This window comes from Monodelphis domestica, chromosome X (assembly GCF_027887165.1).
Source record: "Monodelphis domestica isolate mMonDom1 chromosome X, mMonDom1.pri, whole genome shotgun sequence".
Taxonomy (NCBI): Eukaryota; Metazoa; Chordata; class Mammalia; order Didelphimorphia; family Didelphidae; genus Monodelphis; species Monodelphis domestica.
Window position 1 is genome coordinate 53,585,220 of NC_077235.1, and position 26,993 is coordinate 53,612,212.

At 49.8% G+C, this 26,993-nt stretch overlaps 1 long non-coding RNA gene and 1 other non-coding gene across 5 annotated transcripts; both read right to left on the reverse strand.

The window, feature by feature from the left end:
- Positions 1–372: 372 nt before the first annotated feature.
- LOC103106661 (uncharacterized) lies at positions 373–26,993 on the reverse strand. Of its 4 annotated transcripts, none has more exons than XR_008914737.1 (7): positions 26,838–26,993; positions 13,069–13,202; positions 9,546–9,628; positions 9,182–9,288; positions 8,456–8,616; positions 7,847–7,904; positions 373–4,767 (listed from the first exon to the last, which is right to left on the reverse strand). It is a non-coding gene; the product is annotated as an uncharacterized LOC103106661 (long non-coding RNA). The 4 variants fall into 4 exon arrangements; XR_008914739.1 differs by lacking the exon at positions 13,069–13,202 and having other exon boundaries at positions 373–956; positions 3,519–4,767; positions 26,838–26,986; XR_008914736.1 differs by lacking the exon at positions 13,069–13,202 and having other exon boundaries at positions 26,838–26,987.
- Positions 7,632–7,693, reverse strand: MIR7384 (microRNA mir-7384). The gene has a single exon (NR_127660.1). It is a non-coding gene; the product is annotated as a microRNA mir-7384 (primary transcript).

The window sequence follows — 26,993 nt, forward strand, 5'->3', positions numbered from 1 at the left end:
TAAGATCACAAAGGTACTAAGTAGCTAGGATCTGAACCCAGATCTGTATCCAGGCAGCCCTTCTCTTCCTGCCCTCCCCCATGCCCCTTGTTGCCTCTGCTGGAGGACTACAAGGCTTCCCTTCCTTCCTGGGTCATTGGTGAAAATAATCCCATTTTAAAGTGGGCCTCAGTTGTGTTGCCTATACCAAGAGTCATGCTAAAGATACTTTTAGGTTAAGTCAGAAGGGACAGCATGGCTAAAACAGACTGCTGGATGAGAGGTTGGAGAATAGACATACTATATAGACTGTGCCTCAGTGTGTGCCACCTTCCCTCCCCCAGGCATGCTCTGTGGCAAGCTTTTGCAAGAAAAGACTCAAATACAACATGATTGTCTTGTGCTGGGCATTTAATGGCATGGGTACACAGATACTCCCATCATTTGGTTTTGGAATACAGTTGAGGAAATGCCCTCGGAAGCAGAGTGGGGGCTCAGAGCTATATAAACGTTCCATACTGTTGTCATGTAAGATGGCAGGATTCCGACCCCGGCCTTTCTTCAGCTGTTTCTCTTATGCTCTGTCAAGTCTCTCGGGCTGCACTGGCAGGGAAGCCTGTGCTCCTCATGTGGGGGATTGTAGCTAGGCCCTGGCACCATGTTCCCAGAGGGTCACTGATCAGATGAAAGTTCCTCCAGGAGGACAAGAAGGATGGCGAAAGGTCTCCAATTCCCACTGCATGAAAGGAGTCCAAAGGAAGGAGTCAGATCTTGATTTCATGGGGCATGGGTTGCTTCAGGTCCTCTCTGGAAGACTGGATGATGCTAACTGCCATTGCTCCTTCATCTCTATTCTCAAAGAGGGCAGAGCATGTCCAAGCTAGAAGGGCCCTAGAGATCATCCAGGCCAACTGGAGCATTTTAGTTCATGGATTTCCCCCTTAATCCTCTCCTTTTATAGAAGAGGCCAATGGAGCCTGCAGAGGAGAAGGGACACCCATGAGGGGCAGCATGAGATCAATGGCCACCATGGGGGTGGGAAATCCCAACGAGGTCACCCTAAACTTGCTGACTTCACAATTTGGCTTGGTACAATCCTACCACCATGGCTTCACTGCCAAGCCTGCATCCTAGTATTATTGAAAAAAAAAGAAAAGGAAGGGGTAGGGGTTGTGTGTGTGTGTGTGTGTGTGTGTGTGTGTGTGTGTGTGTGTGTGTGTGTGTGTAGAAAACACAAAGGCATAATAGAAAAGAAAACAGTTGAGAAACCCCAAAGGAGGAGAAACCTCAACCATGTTATTTTGCAGGCGATGGCCATGGCTGCCTCTGTCTGGGGCCAGTCCTAGTCTCTGGGCTTCACCCTTGGCTGGGCATCAGCCATCCCCTGTGGCTTGGCCCTGTTCCAGCTCAACCTCCTCCCCTCACCCCTAGAACTTGGGAAGCTGGGCCAGGGCTTCCCTCAGCAGCTAACCACAGTTTAGTGGGGGCCCCAGGGAACAGAAGTGCGAATGAGGGAGGGACACTGGAGAAGCCTGGGACAGAAGAGGCAGTGTGGTCTAGACAGTGGAAAAATACCAGGCTGAGGGGCAGGAGGCCTACTTTTGAGTCTAGTCTCTGCCAACATATTCCCCTACATGGCCTTGGACTAATCACTTCATTTCTTCATTTTTCTGTGCCTTGGGGCTGGAGTAGATGATCTCTAAGACCCTTTCCTCTGACATCTATGGTCATAGAGGGAAGGACAGAAATCCAGTAGTGGGTGGGCGGTGGGCAGCGCGGTGTGGTGGTGAAGAAGATGCTTAGGATGTGAGGCAAACCTTGCCCAAAGCTTCTCATAATTTACTCTAGTCCATGGCAATCCACTACACCCTGTGTATGAGCGATGCCTTAGTCTTGCAGCCTGATACTGCATATTATGCTATAGTCTTTGCTAATTCTGTCACATAGTAATAAGAGCTCACACTTCTTTTTTTAAACCCTCACCTTCCGTCTTGGAATCAATACTGTGTATTGGCTCTAAGGCAGAAGAGCGGTAAGGGCTAGGCAATGGGGGTCAAGTGACTTGCCCAGGGTCACCCAGCTAGGAAGTGGCTGAGGCCAGATTTGAACCCAGGACCTCCCGTCTCTAGGCCTGGCTCTCAATCCACTGAGTTACCCAGCTGCCCCAAAAGCTCACACTTCTATAACATTTCAAGGTTTGCAGAGAATTTGAAGGCACAATATCAGTTGATCACAATAACCTTGTGTGTGTGGGGGTGCTGTTATTTCCCCCACAGAATGGGTACCAAATAAATAAATACTCAGCTACCTCACTTTACCAATGAGGAAAGGGAGATTCAGAGAGATAGAAATGTTACCTCCTATTGCCATCGTCATCATTGTTGCTATGTAAGGCAGGATTCAAACCCAGGTCTTTATTTAGCACCCTTTCTGGTATGCTATCTCAAGTCTCTTGTTTCCCCAACCAGACCATAAGCTCCTTCAGAGAGAACATGGTTGACCTTATCAAAGACCACCCCCATTATTGGACATACGCCTCAAAATGTCCTAAAGGACCCCAACCTTGAAGCCATGCTGCCTGAAGTTCTCCTAAAGGCATTTTATTTACCCACCAGGCAACCAACGCATTGAGTGGACCCGAAAGATCCGCCAGAGAATTTCTCAGTAGCAATCTTGCAGGGGCCCCCGAGGCAGGATCTGATTCACCAGAGTTTAGACAGCCCATAATGGCTCAGGCACATGGCTTTGTGCGTGAAATAAGGGACATCTGGGTCTGCCTTGGGGATTCAGATCTGAAGAATGTGAAGAATTGTACAACTGCTCTTGGCAGCTTGTGCGAAATAAGGGACATCTGGGTCTGCCTTGGGAATCCAAGCGTACTCGATTTGGAGAATGTGAAGAATTTTACAACTGCTCTTGGCTCTGGAGACACCCAAGGCTTGCCGGGCCTGGTTCGGGAGCCACGGCTCCTCAATGGTAGGACTGGGAGCTTCTCTCTGACTCAGCTGGCATACCTCATTGCAGTTGCCTGCTTGAAACCCCAGGGCCGCGAGCTACTATCCAAAGGCTCGTCCGAACCAAGTTTACACTACACTAGCCCTTGGACCGTCTGGGTTCGTAGTCTATCTCTGCTACTTACTATGTGTGGTCTTTGGGCTCTTCCCGTTTCTAGGCCTCAGTTTCCTCATTTCATTTTTCTTCCTGCTCTGAATTCTCTGGAATCCTCTGATCTTGAAAAAAATCCAAGAGCAGGTCCTGAAGTATGTTGGGGGGGTGGTGGTGGGGAGAGTAGAGCCTTGAGTCATGCTCATGGCCTGCGCAGGTGGTGGAAAGGCTAATTATAGATCACAAAGGGAGGATGCCACCACTTCCCTTCTTGTCCCTCTCCAGCCACTTGGAGGCTGACCTGGAAACTGGCCTCCTCCCCTCTGCCTTCTAGGAAACCCCAGCCCCACCAAGAGCTCAGTTCCCCCTTCCTCCCCTCTTCTGTGGCGACCCTTTTTCCCAATAAGTTTTGGCCTGTATCCCATGGCACTTACTTGTTTTGGGGAGTAAGGAGAGGCAGGTGCCCAGGGGATGGAGGAAAGAAAGGGCAGTACACATCTTTCAAGGGAGCTCAAGGGGAGTTTGACTTTCCATCGGGACCACAGAGGCAGTTTGTTAAAGAACCGGTTTCATAGGACTTATGACCAAGGAGCTCATCGCTGAGCAGTCAGGCTTCTAATAATGGGCGTCTCTTCCTTAGACACACAGTCCATCCTATTGACATTGGGCCACACCAGATCTTGTTCTCAGCACTGGCACTCACATTCATACAAGTGCCATGCATCTCTTGGTTGCCTTGTGGGTTGCCTGAGATCACACTGATTTATGGCCTCATGAGAGTACTGGTACCATTGGGTCACCATCTTGGTGAACGGAGTGAGTCTCTAAACTGATGAGATCACAGACCCACTGAAAGTTCCATTCCGTCCCACATGGTGCTCTGCTCCCACCCACCCATCCAAGGAGAGTTAGAGAATCCAGCTGCAGGCTCGACCACCCTCTCGTAGGTCCAGTCCCATGGACTCATGCAACTTGCCAGACTTCTAGTACTTACCCTTGGGGCTTTCCTTTTCCCCGCCTCCCTCCCAAGACATCTCCCGACCCGTAGACATCCACAAGAGGGAAAGTAAGCAGCGTCAAGAAAGAACCTGCCCTGCACAGTTCACATAATTCACAGTACTCGTGATTGGTGAGGTCTGTACTATGGCTCTGTCCCTGCCTGGGCCTCAGCTTTGGTTCCTGCTTGGTCCAGAAGACTTGATTCCAAAGCTCCCCTGTGGTTCTCCCACCAACATCCTCACTGTCTGGTAGCCCCAGGATCCTGTCTTGGACAAAGAACTCATCACTTCACCAAGGTCTCCTTCCTCTGCCATTCCCTGGCTCGTAGAGCTCCCTAGAGGGCACAGATGTCTGGGGTTGTCTCTTGGGACTATCCTCCCAAGGACGTTGCTGAGGAACATGATCTCAGTCATCAACAATGTGGCGCCAAAGGCTCTCTGGTGTGTCCGTGGCGATGCCATATTAAGGAGATATGCTGTCAGTGCCCTTGATGTCCCCACAAAGACCTCGGGGTTCATCGGGTCCCAATGCCCAGCCATCTCCTGTCATGTGTCTGTTTCAGCATACTGTAGGGGTGAAATCTGTGTGGAAGTGGCTCCATTACTCGTCCTCAAAGGGCTCATCCTCAATGTGGCTGTCAATGCGTGTGGCCCCCTCTTGCCAACGATTATAGAACAACAGTCCCTAAATAGAAAGGGAGGAAAGGACTCAAACTGGACCCTCTGAGTGAAGTCTCCCCAGATCGAGCTGGGGGAAGAACTGACTGTTTTCTCTTGATGACTCCTTTTTTTGTCTGGAAAGTTTAACAGTCACCTAGATTAATTCTCAGGTTACAGGTGAGGCAGCTGGGCCCCAAAGCAGGGAGCTAAGTGACTTTCCCAAGATCACGTGCTTAGTAAATGTCAGGGCTAGGACTTGAACATGGCTTTCTAGACTAGGTCGGGTGCTCCTTCTACTCGGACTCTCATTGCATGTGTGGTCTCTGGCAGCCCATCCCCAGGCTAGGCCTTTTGGGAACATCAGCAGTGGTTTCGAACATGGCCTTAGAAAGCCCTAACTGGCTAAGAGCTAACATTTATATAGTGCCTTTAGGGTTACAGAACCTTTTACATGTTATCTCACTGGATCCTCACAACAGCCCTGGGAGGCAGGTGCTATTATCATACCCATTTGACAGATGAGGAAACCGAGGCAAACAAAGGTTGTGACTTGCCCTAATAAGCCACTTACTAGGGTTACACAGCTAATAAATGTCTTAAGGCTGGATGGGAACTGAGGCCTACATACCTAACCACTATCTACTTCACCACCGTAACCCTGATCCCACAGAGCTGGGTTTTGAACCGAGCTCTCCTGCCTCTGAGATCAGCTCTCTTTCCACTCATCTTTTCCTGCCCTCCTGTGTCTGAGCCGGGGCCTAAGTGTGGGGCCAGCTTCTCAACGTCACGGACCCAACTGGGGATGGAACACCGGCCCTCTTCAGCCTCATTAGCAGGCTGCTCAGAGCTAAGGGCCCTGGAGAGACATTGGCTGTCTAGCTCCACTGAGAAAAATTGCCCCCGCCTGCAGCACACCAATGGCCTGCTTCACAGATCAGCCCAGGCCCAAGCCGGAATCTCTGAGAGGGTTGGGGAGGTTCGAAGAAAAGTTGGGAAGTAACCATGAGGAATCTCACCTGCACCAAGGCCAGCTAACCAAAAGACTTCCCAGCCCAGAGAATCAGGAAGTAGGGGGCCCGTGGAAAGGACGAGAGCCCAGGGGACAGGGCTGGGAGTAGCAGCTAATTAGTGGGGCTGTGGCAGGGGGTTAGAGAAGGAAAGCACACGCTGGGCAGGGGCAAGGAGCCCGCCTTCCTCCTCAGGAGGGCAGAGGGGCCAGAGGCCCTGCATTTGAATCCTGGTTCTGTTGCTTCCAAGTCACGAAATAATCTTGCGCTCATCTCTTGGAAGGCTCTCTGGGTTTCTGCACGTGTCTGGCTCCTGTTCCTAGGCCTGAACACTTTTAGCTGGCCAAACACAATTTTAGCAGCAACTCCCCCTTTCTAAACAATAAGGGAAGTTGGACAGGATGATTTCCTGGGTCCCTTCTCGACCCTGAATCCAGTGATCTGCTAAGCAACGACTTCGCACAGCCAACCATGGGCGGCAGAAGCCACTGGCAGGGCTGAAACCAGTTTGGGCTTGGTTAGGGAAAGACTGTGGGGTCATTGACAACCCCCTGCTTGCAGAGGCCAGACTGACCTGACGGTCTTTGTTGGGCTGGTTTTCTTGGGTCATCCCTTCTCTTTTAGGTGCTACCCTCCTGGGACAACAAGGCCCGGGCCTGCCGTCTGCCTTGACCCCCGTTCCCCTGCCCCAACTTTCTCCCTTTCCTCTGAACCAAAGGTATCCAGCTCCTGTCCTGTCTGGGGCCTCGATGGACTGCTCGCCCTAGGCTTAGAAGCAGCCACATGTTAGGTGTGCTGCGGAGGGAGGGAACTTAGCAAACTCCTGGAACTTCAAGTCAATGCTGTTTTTAAAGCCCCTCAGAGATCACATGCTTATTTACAGGAGGGGCTCCGAGTGCTTCCTTGTGTGTAACACACGAAGGGAACCATCTACACCAGTTGGTTAATCCTGAGTTACAGCAGAACATAAGGGGAGCCACATGATGGAGGACCCAATCAGTCATGTCAGGAATGTTTTCTAGAAGCCTGACAAGTGGGGGCTTCTGACTCAGTCAACTTGGGTCCCAAGGAACTCCCTCTACAAGTTCTGAGTAGGGGAGGCAGCCTGGTACTGGGATTCAAAGCCCAGCTCTGCCACTTATTATCAGTATGACCTTAGGCAAGTCACTTCTGTTTTCTGGGTTCTCGTTTCTTCATCTGTGAACTAGAAAGACTACCTGAGCTTCTTCTCTGAAAGTGGTCTTATGGGACACAAATGAGAATTAGCAGATGAAATTTGAACATCTTGGAACAGTATAAATAGGGAAGCAAAGTGGTTCAGCAGAAAGATTTGGTGCTAGATTACTTGGGTTCTAATCTTGCCTTCCATTGTCATTTCGCCATTCCCCGTGTAACCTTGGGCAAGTCCCTTCTTCTCCCTGGACCTCAGTTTCCTCCTGGGCAAAACGAGGGGGTTGGACTAAGAGGCTCTTCCATCTCTAAATTTATGATCATCTGTCATTATTATTTTTATTATTATTCGCAGTATGGGGTTTGATATGAAAATACTGGGCCTTAGTACTCCTCGTCTGGGAGCCCTGGGCTAGCTGAGCCTTTTACCTATCTGATAGCCTACCCGCCTCTGCAAATCTGAGCATTGTGATGGGCCCAAGCGACTAAAAGGACTCAGTTGTACTAGATGATCTCCAAGCTCCCTTTCGGCTCTGTCTCTGATTCTTATGAAACCCATCCTGGCCCCCAAAGAGCCGCCCATACTTTTGTGACCCTTTGAAGCATTCTTATTTGAAAGAATGTCGCATTGCTATCTGCTCAGGCTCCCTAGCTTCCGGGAGCATCCATCATTAAAGCCCCAGCACAACCCATAGGTGCAACCCCATGTGGGGTTGCCTCAGATGTTCCCTGATTGAGCCAGAGTCAGTCAATCAGAGATAATCATCACAGGCTCCACCCAGAGGGCTGCTTCTCCCTCACTCTTCCTTCCACTTCTTCTGGCCAGGTCACCTCCCTACCCTGCCCAGGTAGGCAGCCCCGGCAGGGGTGTGTCTGCCCACCAGGCAGCCAGCTTTTCCCTGAACCCTCCAGGGATCGACAGCTCACCTCCAGCTTCCCTTTGATGGCACTGTCTATTGTGCAGAGATTCTCCATGGGCCAATACCTGAAACAGAAAGGTAGCTCATGCAGATTTTGGATCCCCCCCAAAGCCTGATCTCCTTCAGGCTTAGGGGCCCATTTCTCTTTGGCCTCGGGGTCTTCCTGGCTCATCACTTTTCCGATTTTGAGTGGTAAAGGACCTCAGAAGTCATTTCGATCCACCCCCTAGTTTGGCAGGGGTGGAAACTGAGGCCCAGAGAGAAGTAACCAGGTCAAGATCATACAAGTAAAAAATGTCAAAATCTGTATGACTGGGTGAGGTGTTCGACTTCCCCGAGCCTTACTGTCGTCCTCTGTAAAATAAGGGAGTCAGCCTTGGCCTCTAAGAACCCTCCAGCTCTAAGCTCTTCCCTTTGGCGAACAATAGGGTTGATCGCAAGGAAAGCCTTCTGCGTTCTCCATGTGTGGGCCTTGGGTGGTAGGTGGGGGATAAGGGTCCAGCCCCGAGGCTCATCGATTTAGAGGAGGAAGGCACTTTGGGGATCACTGAGTCCAAACCCCATCCTTTAATAAAGCGAGGAAGAAGCTGAGGCCCAGGCCATCAAAGTGACTTACCCGGGATCAGCGGGAGCGTCTAACGTCGCATTCACAACCCCCTGCCTCTCTCTTCAGTAACATGGTGCCATCATGGTAGCCAACGAGGGAGCACTCTGGAATATCTCAGGACCTTCTAGGTTCTTAGGCATGCTAGGAGAGTCCCCCTCAGCCCTCGTACCCTTGGGAGAGGAGGAATAAAGTGAGCCCAGGAGTGTTTTCGGAGGGCCCTGGCTACAGAGCATTTGACAGCTAACAGAGGCTGTGGGGGGCCCCGTGATGGGGAGAGACAGGATGATTTGAGGTACCAGTCACATCTGACGTTGTCATTCTATCTTGGGCTTGCCCCTTATTGTTTGCATGGCAAACCCCATAACTTAATGGGTCCCAGCCCCACAAGGGAGGCTCTCCCACACAATAGACAGCGTCTGGGCCAAAAAAGGACAAAGCCTCGCTCTGGGGGAGCCCTGGGCTGTGTCTGCAACCCAGGAGCGTGACTAAGGAAGAGAGCTGGGTGGCAGCAACAGCAAAGACCGATGGTGGGAGCCCAGCCTTGTATCGCCGGGACAACAGGGCAGGGTGTCTGAGTAATTCCACATGCTCCAGCTGAGAGATCTCCCACCTACTGAGGACCTTCCTGGGGGGCTGGAGGCTGGGGAGGGAGGGCTTGAGAGGAGACATGGTGCCGCTCCTTTGCCTTGGGACAGGACTCTCCATTTTCCAGGACTTCTGTAGCTTTTCTCTTACCTGATCTCCGTCTGAAGCAGGGAAAGCAGCCCACATGTTTCTTGTCAGAGGGAGGGGCCTAGGCAGGATCCCGATCCGAGCCATACTTGTAGGCAGCAGTTTGGGTGCTGGTGGACAAAGGGCAGAGAACAGCCCCAAGACAGCTGAGACAAGCCGGAGAGAGCAAACCCTGGGACACAAGACCTTGTGGGGGGTTGGCGTTGGAATGGGGACCAAGAGGCAGGAAGACAGAGCACTTGCGGTAAGCTGGGAAGCTATTGCTAGTTCGGGAGGTGGCAGGACAGGGGCCCAACATCCTACGATCCCAAGGAATGGGGGGACCCATTGAAGATCTTCAGACTGGTAGGAGGAAATGAGTACCTACAGAAAACAGGGTCACCTTGAAGATGGAGCCTTGGGGAATCTTTATGCCTACTTGGCGAGCCAGAAAGTGGGCCGAGGGGTGGCCTGTAAAGGAAACCCAAAGAGAAAAGAGTCAGCCTGCCTCAGCTCAGCCCAAAGGAACCTGCTAGGGCCCACCGCAGCCCAGGCTAGTCCACTCTAGCTCTATATTCCAAGATGTCAGGACCACGGTGTCAACTGGAAAGCTGTTCTGAGCCAGCCCCTCACTGGTTCACTCACATCATGTGACCTCAGGTTCTGTTCTAGAATCTTCACTGTGGAAAATCCCAGGCATGCAATAGTTCACTGAACAGGAATACATGGGCTCCATAGAGTTAGGAAGGCCTCTGGAGCCTGGTTGATTGAGGCAGCCAAGGAGGATCTGGGATCAGGAGAGCCCCGAGTTCGGATTCTGGCTCTAGTACTAAGTGTGTGCTCCAAATCAGCTGTTGGTCTCTGGTTTCTGAAGTTTATAACGCAGATCCTATTGGGACCTACCTCACAAAAACACATCTATGCAAACCACTTTCTGACTAGAAAATACTAGACTCATTTCAGCTCTCATATATATAACTGATCCATCCAGGGAGAGACTTTAGGACACAGAACAGATGGTGTCAGGGCCACAGAGACCGGAAGCCAGGGTTCTTGACCTGGGATCTGTGAGCTTTTTAAAAATCAAAATCTAACAGTTTCTCAATCAAATCGAAGAACCCTTTCTCTGCTGAAAACGCAGAGACTTCCCAGACAGACTAGCCAGAGGATCCAGGACACACCACACCGCTTAACAGAGCACAGAATGTCGGAGCTGGAAAGGATCTGAGAACAAAGGACCTAGAGTGGTCCACATAGGCCCTCAACATGGTAAGATCCCACATTTAAAGCTGGCAGGGCCCTCCAAAACGATCGAGCTTCACTCCCTGATTTTACAGATGAAGAAACTGAGGCTCAGGAAGAAGAAAAGACTTTCCCACAGTCACACATGTAGAAAGTGACCCAGCAAGGATTCCGACTGAGGTCCTGTGACTTCAGGTTCGGCAGGGTCAACTCATGCAACCTCTTCATTTTATAGAAGAGAAGAAAGGACTTACCTAAGATCAAACCATAAGTCAGTGACCAATGGGGGCTCGCTGATGGCTTGGTACGGCAGCCCCAGTCTGCTTGATGTGGAAGGCTTGCCTCCAAGGAACAAAGGGGTCATTGGCTAGCCACAGAAGCCCTGGGCTTTCCGGGACAGTCTCACTTGGCTGTTTCTTCCCGTTCCTAGAGGACTGCAGGCGAGACAGCTTGAGCTGGCCGCTGGAATCTGCTTTTCTCCCCTCCAGCAGCCTGTGGTGAAGGCCTCCCCCAATAGCCAAATTGCAGGCAAGGGTGTGTCTGAGCAGACCTCAGGCAGACTGACTGTGTCTTTTCTTCCCTGTGTCTGGCAGGGGCTCCCAGCTATTTCCAATTGCAAAAAAAGGAGGAGAAGGAGGAGGAGGAGGAGGAGGAGGAGCAATGGATGAGGAGAGCTTTTTGGAGTTCAGCTTGCTGACTTTGCCCAGGCAAAACTCATCATGCTCCCCAGAGCCTGACCCCAGCGAAAACATCTCTCCCTCCTCTTCCCTCAGTCTTCCCTTTGTGGGCCCCCTCCTTCTCCCGTGATGCAGACACAGGTTGGAGGATCATGGGATATCTGAGCTGGAAGGAACCTTCATGGTTGTCTAGTTCAACCCTTTTGATTTAGGGATAAGGAGACTGAGGCACAGAGGAAGCAGTGTGATGCCTCTGTGGAGCGCTGACTCTGTAGTAGGCTGGAATCCTACCTCTGATGCCTGCTACCTGTATGGCCTTGGACAAGTCCCGTCCCTTCCCTGGGCTTCAGTTTCCTCCTGTGTCCAACGAGGGCGCTGGACCTGATGACCTCTGAAGTTCCTTTCAGCTCTAGAGCTCGGATTCTATGATTCCAAGTCATGTTCCTATTCTTGACCTCCATCTCATCTTCTCATCAGGAAAATGAGGATTTGGGGCTCTCCGAGAACCCTGCCAGCTCTAAAGCCAAGATCTCACGGTTTCTGAATGACACCCAAAGTGACGTCAGGCTTTCATGACTCGTCACCCTCATCCCGCTGTTGTCTCACATTGAACACGAATTCCATGAAGGCTCTGACATGCTTTTCTGATCCTAGACACCTTCAGGATGGCTCCGGAGCTACTTTAGGTCATGCGGTGACCTACTATGGATATACTCCAAGTGGCCGCTGCCCCGTGAGGGAAGCTATTGATTGCAGTGTCAAAAGGAGCACTTCCTCTAACTAGTTTTCTCTGGGCTTCTGCTCACGGGGTACCCAGATCTTACTCCACCTTGTGTCGGCTGATGTGGCAGTCGGTGCTGGAGGCTGTAACGAGGCCAACTTGCCATGGGTCTCATGGACACCCCCTCTCCTTTCCTGATCTTAGGGGAGCTGGTGCCCATGGTGGACATGTCCAGCAAAGGCCACGACTTTGTAAACTCAGAATGTTCTGGGGGTTCTGGGAGGGCTGCAAATATAAGCTGTGCTGTCCCTGCAGAGGCAGCAGAAGGGTTTGTGCCAGCAGAAAGAGGGTTGGCTCAGTTTGACTGAAGTCCGTGTTCCTAACTCAGCCATTGCTTTTTCAACTGTTTGTGGCCTGGGTTCAGGTCTAGGCAGCCTGACCCACTCCTCATTCACAGATTCGTTGGCTTTCTAACAAAGTCCCTCCCTAGATTCATGGGACAAAGCTAATAATAGTACTAGTTATGGCTCAAAAGTCTAGTTTCCCTAAAATGGGGTGGGGGGAGGCAGAGAGGTACCCAATACATAATGTCAATTATGGATGTTATACATAGTTCTCTCCTCATCCCTCTTTGGTGTCCACCTTTCACTCAACTCTCACCTGGGACTCCAAGAAGCTATGGCAGGCAAAACCATCTTTGGGGGGCAATTTGATCAGCTCACTGTATTGAGAACCAGGCCCAGAGACAGGAGGTCCTGGGTTCAAATCTGAAATCAGACACTTCCTAGCTGGATGACCCTGGGCAAGTCACTTAACCCCCATTGCCTAGCCCTTACCACTCTTCTGCCTTGGAACTAATGCACAGTGTTGATTTTGAGATGGAAGGTGAGGGTTTAAAAAAAACAAAATAAAACCATCTTGACAGACAAGCTAAATCCAACTGAGGGTAACTCACGAACCTCAAACACTTCAGTCAGTTAAACGGAATGTCTACACCAGATTTAGTGAAGGTTTGAGTTTAAGTGCCCAGAGGGCAAATTCAAGCTGACAGTTAGCCTCACCTGCCCATTACCAGAGAGAGGGGAGGGAGGAAGTGCTGCTGGATAGAGGGGTGGGGCATGCAAAACATGTCCTGGAGCACTGGGGGGAAGAGGGGGAAGGGAGCAGCATCTAGGCATGTGTGCCAATACTTTGCCAGTGCTGGTCTACACCAAGCATGTGAAGACTTTCCCCAGTGGAATGGGCATATAAGAACAAATTGTTCCACTGACCACGAAGGTGGCAGAAGCAGCCCTGTGCAGTAGGGCTTGGTCTATCTAACATGGAGAATGCCAAGGTCTTCCATTGTGTCCTGGACCATCACCAGGCCTCCTGACTTTCCTCTTGCCACTGGATTCAGATGACTCTGGAAGGGAGAATGAGGTTGATGACTATGTAACTTGGCCTCACTTCACTCTAATTTATGCACAAGTCAAGACATCAGTCCATGATGCCATTGGGCCTCTTCCAAAAGAAAGGATAAACCACTCCGATTCCCTCCTGTCTACCTGATCTGCAGCTTATACCTACATATATGTTAAATACACGCATACTATAGATCTCTATCTCCATTTTTATCTCTCCCTATGCCAACTCCTTGAGGATGAGGATGCCTGGCACATAGTAAGGGCTTCAGAAATATCTGTTGCTTGCCTGCCTAGCCTAGGCATCCACGGAAAGGGGACTCCAGGTAGAAATAGAGTGGGGGGAGCAAGCACACAATCCTCCTCCCTCCCGCCCCCCACATGCCCTCACCCTCAGCTCCCTCTCTAGGCTGTGCCCACTCGGGACACATCCCTGCTTGTTCTGCCTCCTTGAGGGGAACCATGTGGTAGCAGCCTCCTTAGGGGAGTTGCAAACCCCACCCTTGCCCAGCAGGATCCCAAACAAGGGGCTACATTCACAGGCAGCCCCAACCAAGTGAATCTGTGTGCAATGTGCCCACTCTGAAGGAGTGTGAAAACAATGGAGTAAAGAGCTCACTCCCCAGCCTCATCTCCCTGTCCTTGGCACCAGCCGAACCACCAGCCAGAGGCAAATGCACGTTTCTGCTGCTTAAACAACAGCCACTGGTCCTGGAGGCTCCCTAGGGCCCCTCTTTCCCTACATCCCCGAAATGCTAGATCAGATTTCTTTCCCTTCTGCTGCTGTTGCTTTGTCTTAGATTTGGATCCTTAATAAGCAGATGGCCTGAGTTTGGGCCCTGGCAGCTCCAGCAGCATGGGGGTGGGTGGGAAAGGGAGAGGAGTGGAGAGAACCCTCTCTAGGCTAGGAATCAGGAGACTAGGGTTCAAATTGGCCACCTACCACCAGTGTGGCCCTGGGCAAATCATTTCCCCTCTCTGGGTCCCAGCCTCTTCTATAAAATGGGGACAATCATTTTTGCATGACCTATCTCAGAGGGGCACCAAATTTTAGAGGTGGTGGTGAGTTCTGAGGTCTTCTAGTCTGACCTTCTCATTTTACAGATGGAGAAACTGAGGCCCAGACAGAGAAAATGACTTGGGATACTATAGCACAGAAGCATAGATTTCGATCTGGAAGGGACCTCTTTTTAGACATGGGGAAACTGAGGCCCCAAGAGGGACCTAATAAGTGACAGAGAGGAGGAGCGATGTGGGTGAGGCAGCCCCAGATGAGCCCGGGGGTTGTGGGAGTAGAAAGAAGTGTCAGTGCCCCAGCCCAGGTCTCATTTTCTGTTCAGGACTTGAGCTGTGTCCACCCAGCGACTTGCCAACTGAGCTGCAGGAATGTGCTTGGAGAACCGTCCCTGGCCTGGCAGGGGGACAGGCGAGGGAGGAGAGTCTGAGGATGGCCTCTTGGTCCCACCCTGAAAGCTGCAGCTGGAGAAACAGTGCTGCTTTCCCCAAGCCTACACACTCTGCCCCCTGCTGGAGCCCGGAGGGATGTGCTGCGGGGAAAAGGCCAAGCCTAGCCTCTGGATTTTCCCAGAAATCCCTTAGAAAAGAAACTCACGGAGAAAGCCAGCTGGAGACATGGAAGGGACACTAAAAGTCATCGAGTCCAATCCTCTCCACTTAAAGAGGAAGAAACTGAGGGCCAGGGAGGGGAAGAGACTTGCGCAAGTCACACCTAAGATTGTAGATCTATAGGGCCTTCAGAGGCCCTCCAGTCCAGCCTCCTCATTTTACATAGAAGAAAGGAAACTGAGGCCCAAAGAGAGGAAGGTACTGGTCCAAGTCATACACAGGATCATGGGATCTTAAATCCATAACTGGGAGGGTCCTTCAAGGATAAGGAAGGGTGGCTCAGTGGATTGAGAGATGGGAGGTCCTGGGTTCAAAGACCCTGGGCAAGTCACTTGACTCCCATTGCCTAGCCCTTACCACTCTTCTGCCTTGGAGCCGATACACAGTATTGATTCTAAGACAGAAGGTGAGGATTAAAAAAAAGGATAAGGAAGCTGGAATGCCAGAGCCAGTCTAATGTTATCTCAGTGGCTGCCAGTTTCCCATCCCTGAGCAGGGTGCTCAGGGGCACCTAAGATCCCCAGTAGTGGACATGGGAGCATCTCACAAGCATCTCTCACTTCCTTCTTTGACTCCATTGATTGACTCCAGACCTTCAGAAGAGGCCTGTCTGGTTTCATCTACTATCACCTCTTGGTGGTATCAAGTTCCATCCATTTAGTCTCAATTTGAATGAATTTGTTCAAAAGCTCCCCAGTGTTTCCCCCAACCTCCTCTTCTCTCCTCAAGCCTCCCAAACCACTGCCTCCCCCCAACCTCTCAAAGACTTCACCTCCTATTTTACTGGAAAAAGCACCAGAGTTCCACGTGAGCTCCCTCTTCTCCCCTTCCTTACAAAGCCAAATCCCTTGATGGTATTCTCCACATCCTCCTCACGCCCCTCTCCTCTTCAATCCCTCCCTGTCCATTTCTTCTCCAATGCCTAAAAACATGGCCAGATTTTCCCTGACTCCCCATACTTGAAAAAAGAAAAAAAAAACCCTTTCACTTGACCTTTGACCTACATCCCATATCTCTCCTCTATTTCACAATAAACTCCTAGAAAAAGGGTGTTGGCTCTCTCTTTTTTGGCTTTGAGTCCTCTGCAGATCTGATGGGCATGCCATCTGGGTCTTCATTCAAGTCTTTGAGAAAAATGAGCACAGGCCTAGGCACAGAGCCCTGCAGCACTCCACTAGGAATCCCTGCCACACTGCTCTGAAACCACTCTTTGAGGCCAGCCAGCTCGCCAATTCTGAATCCATATCATTGTATTAGTGTCCGATCCCTACTTCTCCATCAGCCAGAACAACAAGAATATTTTATCAAAGGCTTTCCTCAAATCTAAGCAAAGTAGATCTGGAGTATTTCACTCACCTACTGGTTTAGAAACGAGGAAATCTCAGCCAGCGTGACCGATTCCTGGTGAAGCTATCTGAAGTTTTCTAAGTGGTTAGTCAGTAAGCCAATGAACATTTATTAAGCACCAACTATGTGCCGAGTAGTTCTGGGGATACAAGGAAAAGTAGGAGGCATTCTCTGCTCTTGAGAAGCAAGTGGACCAATGGAGAAGGTACACAAGCAAACTAGAGACAGGGAAAATGGGAAATAATCAGCAGAGGGAAAGCACTTGAATGAATGATGCTTGGGAAAGACATTGGGATTTTAGGAGGGATTTGGAGAAAGCTGGGAGGTGGGAATGAGGAAGGAGGGGATGCCAGGCATGACGACAGACAGTGAACATGTATAGAATAGGGGGATGGAGTGCCTTATTTGAGTCATTGTCATTGGACCATAGAACATGTGGGCGTGAGTAAGCTGTGAGACTAGAAAAGTAGGAGAAAAGAGAGCAGACTAAGAAAGGCCTTGTACACCAGATAGAGTACTGAATAGGTGATCCTGAAGATGACAAAGAGCCGTTGAGGTTCACTGAGTTGGGATGGTTGTAGGGGTTGGACAGATGAGAGAGGAAAGGATTGGAGCAGAGAGAGACTTGACAATGGGGAAACCAACCAGTGGCCTATTTCCATAGTGCAGGCATTAGTTACTGAAGGCCTGTACTAGGGTGGTAGTGGGGTCAGAGGAGAAAAGGGGCAGCATGGGAAAGAAGTTACAAAGGTAAAACTGATGGAACTTAGCAACAGATTGGACATGAGAGAGCGTGAAGAGTCAAGGATGATGTGAAAAACCTAAATGATGGCGAGGTGGGGGGCAGGGTGCTCTGGACAGTAAGAGGGAAGAAGGGAGTTAGGAAAGAAAGATCATGAGTTCATCTCTGGAAATGTTAAGCTTGAAATGTGAGACTGGAGGTCAGCAGAAGAAGAAGGATGAAGGCCAGATAGATGGATGAATCTGGGAACCATGTGCAGAGGGATGGTGGGAGGTAGAGATCACTAAAGAAAATAGCAGAGAGGAAGATGGGAGGAGGCGCCCAAGGCAGAGCCCTGTGAAATACCCACAGTTAGAAGATGTGCCTGCAACATCAGCAAAGGAAACGAAGAAGAGGAGGAAGTACTTGTGAGGAAGTGCCAGAGAAACCGACAGAGCACAGAGGATCAAGGAGAAAGGGCCTATTGGTAATGGCAAAGGCTACACAGAGCTCAAGAAGGATGAAGATGGAGGAAAGCCCATTAGATTAGGCAATCAGGAGACTGCTGGGAACTGGAGAGAGCAATTTCAGTTGAATGATGAGGTCAGAAGACAGACTACAGAGTGTTAAGAGAGTATGAGGCAAGAAAATGGAAACACTGATTGTAGAAGGTCTTCTCAATGAGTTTAGCTACAAAGGAGAAGAGAGATACGGGAATATAGCTAGCAGCAATGATTCAGCCAACTGAGGATTTTAAAAAATGTTTAATGTTTATTGGTCCTGATTACAAAGTTTTGGAGACAGTAGGGAAGCAGTCAGTAGACAAGGAGGGATTAAAGGTAAGACAGTGAGACTTTACAGGGGGCAGCTGAGTGGATTGAGAGCCAGGCCTAGAGATGGGAAGTCCTGGGTTCAAATCTGACCTCAGACACTTTCTGGCTGTGTGACCTTGGGCAAGTCACTTGCCCCATTGCCTAGCCCTTACCACTCTTCTGTCTTGGAACCAATACATAGTATTTATTCTAAGGTGGAAGGTGAGGGTTTAAAATTTTTTTAAAGACTTGATTGAGGAGACAATCTACTGGAGAAGACAGGATGGAATGAAGTCTTTTGTGCATAGAGAAGGCTTGGGAGGGAGAAGGGGTTAGCTCCATCTTCATTTGGGACAGGGGTGAAAGAGGAAGTAGTGGCAGAAGGCATTTAGATAACACGAGGTGATAAGGAGAAGAAGAAACTCTGAGAATGGCCTTCTTTTACCGTGAAATAGGAAACAAGGCTCTCAGCTGAGACACAGCTCTGGGAAGTTTGAGAAGGAACAAAAACGTTTGGAAAAACCACTGTGGGGAGTGACATTCAGAGTCAATTGTGGAGGTATACAAGGATTTCCTAGACACGGTGAGGGCCCAGTAGAGATTCTGTAACCTAAATTTGCACTGGATGCAGTCATCATGGTTTTCCGCCTTTCTCCAGCTTCATTCAGTAGTACATGAATACTTCTTCATCCTTCTTAAGCTCTGGGCAGCCTATGACGGGCCCACCCCTTCTTCCCAATACTCTCTTCTTCAGAGAGCAAAGGCAGAAAAGAGTTATCCAGGACCGAGGCTTGGCAGGACGAGATCGTTGATATAAGGAGGGAAGGGACTTAAGAGAAAAGGACAATGTAGAGTTGAAATGGTTCATGGGAGGATCCACATGGGGAAAGGAAGAGAGTACAGCCATTGCAGGATGATGATCTGAGAAAGAATGGAGGGACTAGGGGACTGGAGGTCACACTGAAGATGAAAAATAGGTAAGAGGCTACCAGGCAGGACAGGTGAAATGGCAACGGATGCTAATTATATAAGAGAATTTCAGATTCCTGAACAATGAAGTGGAATATTTGTGGGTCATGTCAAGCTCAAGGGTATAACCATCTTAGTGTGAGGTGAATCGTTCATGGGAAATGAATAAACTGAGGAACTGGGAGGGGGTTAAGGTGTTTGTGGGGACATCAATATGTACATCAAAGTCCCCTAGGATGAAAGTAAGAGATAAGACTGTGAGCTTGGCACTGAACTCACTGAGGAAAGAAAGGGTTGATATGGATGGACGTTGGTAGACAAAAGCTACAAGAATTTTGATTGGGTGGTATGGAAGTGTTCGGTGAATTTCAAAGGAGGAGAAGTTACTGAGTGATGGTGGTAGAGGGTGAGTTTGGAAGGAGCCATGGGGAGAAAGTAATATTCTGACACTCCCTCTCCCTCTCCCTCTAGGGTGTTGGAGAAAATGAATGATAGCACGTACGACTACTTGCCCAAAGGGTAGCCAGGATGGTTGTTTCATGACATCTCCATGATAGGAGGAAGGTGGAAGGAGTGGAAAAGGAAAAGAGTTCACAGGGTAGCTAATTTGTCACCTATGAAGCAAGCCTCTCCGAAAACACCATGAAAGGGGTAGGTAGCTTTAGAGTGGGATATTGAAGGGATGGAGTTGTGGGCAACGGGAACAAAGGAACCGGCAGTGAGCCAGGGAGAGCAGGGTTTGAGCAAGATGAAGAAAGTATAACGGTGGGAGTGTGTTAATCACTGAAGAATAAATCAAGGTGGGTTATCAAAATCTCTAGGGTGGAGGCAACTCTGACAAGCTGACCATGGGAGTGCGGCCCACAGAATGGCATTTCTCTCCTTTCTCTTCAGGCAGCTCAGCCGGAGACCCCACCAAGAGAGACAATGGAAGGGAAATGCTCAGCCTCATGCCCTAGATAGATTATTTTGTTGCGGTCTGAAGGAGGAAGGATGGAAGAAAGGAGACCAGTTAGGAAGATCCCGCAATCATCAGGGGGCCTGACCTAAGTCAGACACCAGAGATGCTGTAGGAGTCGAATTAACAAGACGTAAAACACAGTTCGACTTGGAGAGTGAGGAAGAAGGAAGCTCTCTGAGGTTCAGTTTTAACTTCTGAAAAGTGAAGGTATTTTGCAGGAACACAAGACTCTGTGTAAAGATTACAATACTGTAAAGGAAAACAATACTGAAAGACATCAAGCTCTGATCAATCAGTGACCAATCATGGCTTCGAAAGACTGATGGCACGGCAGGCTTCCTTCCTCTTGGTGGGAAGGCTATGGGGTGGAATGGGCCCGACTTCATCCTAAAGGGCACCACATGTTGTTTGGGTTTGTTTGCTCACATGCTTCCTTAGTACAAGAGAATCTTCTGTTGGTGGGAATGAGCAGGGATATCGCTGAGAAATGTCAATGATTTAGAAAGAAAAGGGAAAAGACATAAAGGAAATCTCTGAGGGAACCAAATTCTCTCTTCTCATTGATATTCTCTAATGCAAAAACATTTCTCTTCCCTCTGAACTTTAGTGTCTTTATCTGAAAAATGGGGATAATCAGTTTAACACTCCCTTCATCAGAGGGTAGATAGAAGAAAACTAGTATGTCAACTCGGAACTGTGCTATACGGATGTGAGCACTCAGTGGAAGTAGTAGTAGTAATAGGAGCACACCCCTGGAATAAGATGGAGATGACTACCCAGATGTTTCCTTCTCCAACAATGCTGCTGGATCGGAATATTTGGGGAAACCATGAGCTTGACTTGAATTATCCAGAGGTCGACATCAATTATCAACTTCCCCAGGAGTTTGTATGTACGTGTGTATGTAGACATGGCCCAAAGTCCAGATAGGGTTGAGCAGGGAAGGAGTCCAAGGAGGCTGCCAATATCGGAGAGTTGTCCAGGTGAGGGGAAGGAAGCAGCTTGATGAGTTCTCTTCTTTCTCATTTCTACAAATCAGTGACTAAGAGGACTGGCATGCCTTTGGAGATTCCAAGCTGATGAGATATCCTGGGCCAGGAATGCACAGACATACCAGAGGGAGAGAAAACAATAGAAGACAAGATGGAAATGAGTCATGGATTTTTTTTCGGTCTCTAGACCCAACTTTGAGGAGCCCAGAGAATAGGGAGGAAGAGGAGGAAGTCTCCTTGCCAGAAAGGAGATTATGTTTCAGCCTGCAACAAGGAATTTCTGAAGACCTGGAATGTCAAGGCTCAAGGGAGATGGTTGAGGTGGAAGCACCAGGGGGAGAGGGAGAGAGAGAGAGGCAGAGAGAGAGACCTGTCTTGATGGCTGGACGTGAAAGCCCAGAAGCAAAGGGAGGGGAGCCCAAAAACCAAATATCCAAAGCCATCTGTCAACCAGTTGAGCTGTTGAGCTGGAACCCAGTTCCAAAGGATCACAAGATCTCTGAGCTGAGGATTGGATCTAATCCGACCTGAGCAAGAAGTCTCTCTCCAACTGAGGCAGGGGGTGGGGAACCCCAAAGGAGACGATAACGGTGCCTTAGGAACATGACAAATGATGGGGCAGCATCTTGAGTCCAGGATGGCTTACAAGGGATTCCTTATCCCCCACCCTTCCCTACTCTTCCCTACCATCCTTCCAGGACCCACATTCCCAAACTTGAACTTATCCTCAACTCTTCATTCTCCTTCAACTCTCAATTGTCCATGTTCAGTTAATTGACCAAGTCTTACTACATCCTACCTCCATGAGCCATATTTTGCAGCCTTCCCCTTCTATCCACTTAACAGAACCTCTGAGGCAGGAGAGGTCACTTTAAGGAGAAGGGTGTATGTGAAGTATTGGCAATCAGAGGAGGCTTCCCAGAAGAGGTGGCGCCAGGGCTGAGCTTGGAAGAAAAGGACAGACTTCAGCAGACAAGGACTAGGGGTGGAGTAGGTTTCAAGCCCCTCCTCCCCCTGCCCCATTTTGAGCTTGAGGAAATGTCATGAACCAAAGCATGAACATGGGAGCAAGCAGGACTAGAGATGAAAAGTAGCCATAGTATTTTATCCAGCCCAAACCCAGGTCATAGGATCTAGATTTTTGGAAGTGAATTTGAAGGCCACTCAATTCAACTCCTTCCTTTTACAGAGGGGGAAACTGAGGCCCAGGGAGAGGAAGTGACTTGCCTTGGGCCATACACATGGGCTCAGCAGTTTTTCCAGGTAGGTGCTGATTAGTTTGAATGATGAACCCTGTGAAGTGGTCCCATAGCCTTCAGAGGCTCACTACTTGAAGTGATTGTTATATGTAAAATATGGTAACTGGTTCTAGTCTATATGGAAGTCTGTAATTTGAATTTGACTGATTTGACCCCCTCACAAGATTCACTATTCCAACTAAGGGGTACTTCAAGTGGGTGCCAATGGGTAAAGCTGAAAGGATGACTGTGAGTCATGTGCTGAGCCCCTAGTGAAAAGAAGGAGAAGGACCTAGAGGTCCATGGTTAAGCCCAAGTAGGAAATGGATAGAGTGATCGAGGAGGATGAAATGAACCCCAAAGGAGACGATAATGGTGCCTTAGGAACATGACAAATGCAGTTGAATAGACTGGATATGTGTCAGGGAGGAGGGGGAAGTGACTGGAGGCAAGGAAGAAGGTTATTACACTGAGATTAGCCTCTCTGGGCCTCAGTTTCTTTCTTTGTAAAATGAGGGCTTGGTTGGACCAATTGACCTCATAGGGTGCCTTCTAACTCTAGGGCCCCTGTTTTCACAGAGAAGAAACAAGGGCCTGAAATGAGGTGGGTGCTGGAGAAGAGATGGGAAAGATTGAAACTTGGCAGTGGATTAGCTGTAGAGGGCAGAGGAGAGGGAAGAAGTGAGCACTGACTGAAGGCTCATTCTCGGGTGCCCCACCCCCTGCCTCAGTTGGAGAGAGACTTCTTGCTCAGGTCGGATTAGATCCAATCCTCAGCTCAGAGATCTTGTGATCCTTTGGAACTGGGTTCCAGCTCAACAGGCCCAATGACTTGTCCAAAGCCATCAAGGCAGGAAGTTAGCAGAGCTGGGACATGAGCCCAGATTCTCCCACCAAATTCAGGCTCTTTCAGTACATCAGTGGGAAAAGTGTAAATACATTTCAAGGGCGTCAGCAAAATGAATCCTTTTTATCTCTTCTGCCTGTGAGGCTGTTACTTTGGGACCGATCTGACTCAATCTTTGTGTACCCAGGGAAGGGGCAGATATGAAAGATGATGAAGCGGGAACCGTGGAAGATCTCAATTCCCTGAATATTGGAGATGAGAGCCAATAAAACCAGGCCCAGGGCAGAAATGCTCTCCGGCAGGTGGTGCCGAGTTCCTCTGTGCCTGGGGTTTGGGGATGAAGCAAGGGATAGTCTCGCTGATAAGTGGCCAGAGCCTCCTCCGACGTCTCTGTAGAGAAATGCCAAGGTGTTTGTTTCTCCAGAGTAGGGATGAGTTTTCCACATCCTCTCACCCCTTTCTATTGGCGTTCCACGCTGACTGAGAGGAGGGCTCAGTCTGGGCCTGGAATCGGAACTGAGTTTTGAATGAAGTTAGGGCTTTGTCTCTGACCAGAGTTTGGGGCTGGGTCCTGAGGGTGCCCTCTGGAGCTAGAGACCCGGTCGGATGGGGCAACCTATGATGATGCCCTTGACCACTGGCAAGGGGTTAACTGTAGGGAACAAAGGAGAAGGAAGAGGTGATGCCATTTCCTGTTCCTAAATTGGAACCTTCTGAGATGCCACCTGTTTCTGATAAGAGCAGCAAGTAGCAAGTGAGATGAAAATCAGGAAGGTTCTGTGGGCTGGCTGCTGAAGTCTGAGCATGACTGACCCTTTGGGGAGTGACTCCTAAAACACAGTAACCAGGAAGGAATTCATGAATGGCAGGGTGGAGATATTGAACTTCAAAAGGCCTCACTTTGGAGAAATAAAGGGATTGAATAGGGAGGTGGCCCCTTGGGGACAAGACTATTTCGGGGCCAGAGAGGAGAGGAAGGATGAAGACCCCTGAGGGACACCATAAAGGATGTGGAAAGGAAATGGAATCGGCTTGGAAAGACAAGGAGGACCAGCGTGGCCAAGAGTGAAGCCGGAGGATCAGAAGGAATCAGGAAGGATACAGAGGAAAAGGGCCACAGTGACCTTATGGGGTGGAGAGCGAAGCAATGAGGCATGGGGGCTGGGAGAAGTGGGGCGTTCTCCCATTCAGCTACTTCCTCTGTCAAGCAATTCTGAAGATAGCATTTAGAGCCACGACGGTCTCAGAGAACATCTCTGACCAATTCTTTCATTTGAGACCTGGAGACAGTAGAATCCTCACGTAGCTCCACAGCTACTTTCTGCCAGATCCTTTCCTGCCTCCCTAATGGCTAATGCCTTCGCCTACAAGGACAGCTTGGCTCGACTTTGTATCTTGTATCCCCACTGTGTGTCCACATGTCTCACCTGGTAGAATGTAAGCGTCTTGGGGGCAGGCCTACTGCATGTTTTTGTTTTTAGAAACTCTCACCTTCTGGCTTAGAATTGATACAAGTATTGGCTCCGAAGCAGAAGAGCGGTAAGGGCTGGGCAACTTGGGTTAAGCCATTTGCCCACAGTCACAGTCAGGAAGTGTCTGAGGCCAGATTCTAGGGATCTCCTCTCAACTCCATGCTGATTTCATGTGGATCCTCAGCACCTAGTCTGGGTAGGGAGACGGATCAGAACAGGGCCTGTAATTTCACTGTGACACCCAGATGAAGAAGGTCCCTTTACCAGTGCAGGCTGGCACCTTCTCTGCAACTTAGAGCCCTCGAGCGCTGCCTAGAACACTGAGGTCAAGTGATTATTCCAAGGATCACGCAGGCAGTACATGGCAGAAGTGGGACTTGGACTCAGTTCTTTTGGGTTCCAAGGCCAGGCCTCTACACACTGCCTGGCACACAGTAGGTATTTAATAAATGCCTATCGATTGAGGGACTGTTCCAAGCTCACACAGCTAGGAAGCAGGCTAAGGAAAGTATTCTGCCTCCAAATTCTGTGCTCTTTCCATGATACTACCAGCTTCCTAGATTTGTGTCCAAGCCAGATTAGGGGTTCAATTCCTCACCTCCTAAAGGAGACCTCCCTTGGATAGTGTGCTTCTAAAGAGGAAGCTCCCCCCCAGGGGGATTTCAAATAGTGCTTCCCTTAGGAAAATGTCCTCTTTTCCACAAGTAACACTATTGCCTGAAAGGAGAGACCAGGGAATGTCTGAAATTTCACAGGTACATACTGGGGAAAAGTTTGGCCATCAAGGACAAGGAGCATGCTGAATTTGGGCGGGGGTCTCTGGGAGGATCTGGGTTTGAATCCCTGCTCTGTGCCTTCCTAGTTGTGTGACCTTGGGAAAAGCCCTCAAAACCGATCTGGGTCTTGGTTTCTTCTCCTGGAAAACTCGGTCCCTGGTGTGCCCATCCGAGATGGGGCAGGGGGGAGGATGTATGCCAGGCACACTTTTAATCTCCATTATTAACATTTCCTCCATCACTTTCTTACGTGTGGACAATCAACAAAATACTCAATGAAAGCCCAACTAGTACGTAGTGTTAGTGGATCTCTGAGCTTTATATGCTGGTTCTGATACACCCCTGTTGGCAGCTTTGACTCCACGATCCCATGGATGGTGGCCAACTCTTCAATGGAATGAGTCGTTTGGAGTAGGGAGATTCTAGGGGCAGGGATGAGAAGAATGGGAAGAAGGTGTTTCGGCATAAGCCACAAGGGCTGAGTGGGACTCTACCTGTTTCAATGACTCTGCAGGGAATCCATGAGTCCTCCTCCTCCAATCTTTTGGGCCTCAGTGATCAAGTTGTGATAATAACAGTACTCTTCTTTCTTTGCAAAAATCTGACTTTTATTGCTCTCTTTTGTTTTATGCCGCCTTTGTTTCTGAATATATCCCTCCCCCACTCCCCACACTCCTTGGCGACAAAGATTAGAAAAGGCCGTTTATCAAACCAACCCAACAAGCCAATGGTAGTATATTGGTACCCACCCATCCAGTAGTATATGAAATTTGGCATACCCATAGTCCCCTCCCCCTACAGGAGGGACTGGGTCTCCTCTCTGTCCCATTTTCCTCCCAACAGCCCAAGAGGTAGGGAATGCAAGCATTATTATCTACATTTTACAGATTTGAAACCTGAGGCTCAGGCAGGGAAAATGACTTGCTCATTGTCTCACAGCTACTGAATGGGCAGTGAGGGACTGGAGATCTGGTCTTCTGACACTCTGAGCCCTGTTCTCTTTTCACTACCCCTGCACGCCTGCCTCAAATGGGCAAGTGACCTTTGGTTCCCGCCATTTTGTTCCCGCCTGGGTTCCAAGTGGGAATGTGTTGTTTGTTAGTCTGATTCATATGCCAGAAGCAGAAAAGGAGCAACGAGAGTTTCTCGAGCATCCCTTCCTGGGCGGATAGCCACCTGTTTCTGAGCTAGCCTCTTCCAGAGTTGTCTGGGGCTCAGAGGAGTTAAGGGATGTGTCCATGATGGCCCAGCCTCCTCTCTGCCCTAAGCAGATATATAGATATATACACGGGTTTTTAAAGTTTCGCTTCAGGACTTGGAACTGAAATTCTCGCCTTCTTGCTTTTCCCATTCCCATTTACTGACAACAAAATGGGCCCACCTGCACTTCCCTCTCCCAAGCCTCTCTAAACGACATACCATTGGGGCCCATGATGCCCCAATGCTGCGGGATAAAGAGCTAAACTGTCCAGAATGGCTGAAGAACTCGAACTCGAGCCCAAAGAACGGAGGTCCAAAGGGCCAGCTCAGTCTCCCGCTGACTGTTTCCACCTCAGGAGATCTCAGCTGTGTGGGGAGCCAGCCAGAGGGATAGAAGAATGAGTGCTGAGGAATTTGGTGGGAAATTGGAGGCGGGGGCACCCGGGGGCCAGGCCCTGAGTTTTAGGGTAAACACTGAGAGAGGGTCCCCTCGTCAGGGGGGGCTTGGGTCCAGGGCAATGGCAGACCCTGCGAACCATCTTTGGGGAAAACAGCTGAGCTTTGCACAGTTAGCAAGAATAAGTGGCTCCTCCCTTGGGTGCTCAGTGAGCCCTGCCAGAGGTATGCCCCGGGGTGGGGGTGGGGGGGTGGCGCTGCCATTTCAGGCTCCCCTTACCGTGGCTGAGTGGTCTGAGGCCTGTGGCTTGGGTCTCCCTCATGGGGCTGGCCAGAAGAGCCCTCTCTCTCTCCACTGGCCCGCGAAGCAGAATGGCTGCTCCCAGCTCTCCTTGCCTATGCCCAGTGGCTGCTGGGGGAACAGTGTGGGGGCCTG